The sequence below is a fragment of the Cynara cardunculus genome (assembly GCF_001531365.2).
Source record: "Cynara cardunculus var. scolymus isolate 2C chromosome LG 3, CcrdV1, whole genome shotgun sequence".
Lineage (NCBI taxonomy): Eukaryota > Viridiplantae > Streptophyta > Magnoliopsida > Asterales > Asteraceae > Cynara > Cynara cardunculus.
Genome location: NC_037530.1, coordinates 22,600,374 through 22,604,148, shown reverse-complemented (window position 1 = coordinate 22,604,148; position 3,775 = coordinate 22,600,374).

Below are 3,775 nucleotides of genomic sequence, written 5' to 3'. Positions count from 1 at the left end.
ACTACTGATTCTTCTTTCAAATGCTATTAACAGACTTCACATAAAAAACCCCTTATAGGATTTCAACCGTGGGGTTCACATACAAAAACCCCTTATAGGAGGTAAACCCTAAACCATGTTTTGAACCAGGCAAAACAGAAACCAAGCAAGGAGAAAGAAAATCGAGAGATTGAGAGCTTGAGAGATCGAGATGGATACCTTAAATCGAGCGATGGAGAGGTACAAGACGGTAGACGAGAGCTTGAGAGATAGATCGAGAGGTAGAAGATGGTCGGCGAGAGCTTGAGAGAGAGATCGAGAGGGTAGCGACGCAATAATAAGAGGTTTTAAGTGAAAATGTTAGCTCTAAATAATTCAGACCTAATCAGAGCTTTTAAGCTCTTAATTGAAAAAAAAAACAAACACACTTAATACCCTAAGGTCTGGCCGATTCAGACATAAGAGGGTATTAAGTGCTTTTTTTGTAAAAACAAACAAGGCCTAAGAGTCACTAAAGGTCATGAATGCCCAGTTCATTAAAGGCAATGAGTCCAATAAAACCCATCAATACCCAATAGCATCCATTGAGAGCCGTTGATATCCACCATATACCAGCCATATACACATAAATACATATATCACTACATGCATATATATACATACATTCACCTCATACATACATATATATATATATATATATACATATGCATACATATACATACATCCATGCATATAGCCACTACATACATACGCAAATATATCCAAACATATCTTATTTGTATATACATATACATACGCACACACATAATTTACTTAATTAAATTCATATATAGCACATATGCTTTAAATAAATGTTTACCTTAATTACATACATACGTACATTCAGAAGTCTATACATACTTAGGGGTCGTTTACTAAACACCTACCCAGTAAGAACTTACCGGTAAAATTCAACACTATCACTTATTTACCAGATAAGATTTTAGCTTATTAAAACGACATTGTTACAACAATTTACCAGGTAAGCGCTAACCGTTGTAAGAGTCGTCGCACTTACTTACCGGGTAAGACTGTTGGTCATTACCTTGCTTTTACCAGGTAAGACTGTTGGTCCTTGTCTCACTCTTACCGGGTAAGATTCTTGAATCTTACCATATTTATTCGGTAAGATAATATGACTTGATAAACGTTTACCTGGGTAAGTGTTTGGTGAACGACCCCTTAGTTATGCACATACATTTGCCACATACATACACATACATTTTGTACTATACACTTTAAATACTTTGATATAGATATATAATTTAATATCAGTTAAAATTATAATTAAAATGTAATTCCAAAAAAGTATATATCATTAAACGTTATTATTTTAAATTAAATTTTAATAAAAGTCATATATTAAATTAATAATTAAAAATATACCAAAAGTTAAATTTCCTCCAAAATATTTACGTTTACGATATTCAATATTTAAAAATTAAAAAGCAAATAAAGTGCCGACAAAATTGAAAGATTTTATCTTTACTAATTAGAGTGCCCTACCCTCCATTTTCCTTCCCCTTTTTATTGGATCCTGATTGAACTATCCCTTTAAAAAAAATTAAATTACAAAAATAACCTACAAAATATCATATGTCAAAAAATGGCTCCCCATTTAATCGTACACGTTCCTTGATGCGTAAGGGATTTTTTTGCAAAAGAAAATAACAAATATGATGATGTGACTCCTTCTATGTGACCCCTTTGATGTGACCACTTAGGCTAGACATGACCTTACGACGGTCGACCTGACCCTTACGCACCGGCCGCTGTGCGGTGCGTAAGGGGCCTACACAAGTTGCTTTTTTCATTTCTAATATGCTCATTTTCAAAACAACATTTATCCTATTTTGTTTTTTCATTTCTCAAATTTCACTATATATATATATATATATATATATAAACCTTACTACTCAATCCCCAACATAAAACATCACTTTCATCTTCACTCTAGGATCATTTTTCCACATTCTATTTCAAACCTTAATATAATCTCATTTTTACACCATTAATTTTAATTTTTCAGCTATCTCTTTCGTCGTCATTGATCAACATTTGATATGGTAAATATTCTTACATTAAATTAAAAGCATATTTATATTTCAGACTAATTTGGATTCATATGTTATTTTTGTAAACTTTTTGTATTATATCTACGAGTAGGATTATTATGAAACATTGGTGAATATAAAATTAAGTATTGAAATTTCAAATACAATTTTGAGGGCATTGTGGAGGTCGACAAACAGACTACAAATGTTTAGGAACACCTGTTTTGGTCATTGGCTCGACTGATTGTTTTCAGCACCACGATCGCAAACATAAAATCTTAGGGCTTACAGTGAAATATCCACACCAATAGCTAGAAAATGTCTCGTATCAACCACAAGGGTGGTGCCTGATTGTTTTGAGCTTGGTTCCAAAGATGAAAAGTACCAGGAGGTCCCTGGTTCAAATCCAAGGAGGAATAAATATCCCCTTGTGGCCACAGAGGTTCAAATGCGGTGACTCCGGGCTATATGCAAAGCAGGTGGTCGTCCTGGGATTAGTCGGCTCGCATAGTGGGTTGGATATCCATGTTAATAAAAAAAATGTCTCATATCATCGCTATCAAATAACTCAACAACCGAACCAGATGATGGAGATTTATACATAAAACGATTTTCTAAATCTAGTAAGTTTAATTTTCTAGCTAAAAAATTGATCAAACCAGATCTTAAGTGTATCGACAACAACACAACCGCTTTTTGCGTTTCTGGAATGAATTAGATAGAAGTCTATAAAAACTCTGATATTCAATCTTTGTATTTGTTATCTTGTAAATTTATTGTCATGTCTGATCAAATACTTATATATTTTGGTATTTAAATGCCCGTTTTTACCGAGGTTTAAATCATTGCTATTTTTAAATTTTAGGAGTGTTATTAAACTGTTTCCTAGAAAGCTAAATTCAAGATAGGTCGTGCCTTATTAAAATGCCAAATGTTCCCTTATTTTGTTATTGAGTTAGTTGATTCTGAAAAAGGAACTACTTTTATTCAATCCCTTGGCAATATTGTATCAACCTCCCGAGGTTGTTCATTTTACAGATTATAGCATGAAATTTTCGGGCTCTTTAAAAAGCCCAATTATTTGTAATTTTTTTAACCCACACTTTTGATAGACCAAAAATGGATCCTTAAATGGACCTTCAGCTCATTTTATGTTGATCCCAGATCTCTCAATAACACTAATAATCTAGTTATGAATAACCAAATTATAGTGATTTAATGAAGAAAGTTATAAAGTCTCAAAAATAAAATAAGAATATTTAAGAACAACTTTGAGCTTCAAAGGTTTTACTTTATAGATTCATAAACGTAAAACAATGAGTAAAAGTCCTATTTTTACAATAGACCTAATCATCTATTTATACTAAACGAACGACTATTAAGAAGATAACTATCTAATGCTACTTTCTAGCAAATCGTCTATCTAACAGATAGGGTTTATCTTTCACATGGATAAACATTAACAATAAGATAAACTCGAATTCCCGCTGTTGATTTGTCATCTCTAGCTGTCATTCATGGTATGAAGATTTCATCCTTATCTTTAAATCTTCATTGCGTGCTTGGATGCAGTGCTGGAAAATCTTCTAAGTGTTGTTTGTCTAGAGGATCGATGATAATGCTTCTTTCCATCGCATCCTTTAACTTGTCCATTGATCATCTGGTTGAACTTGTCCATTGGTCCAATGGTTGAACTATCCATC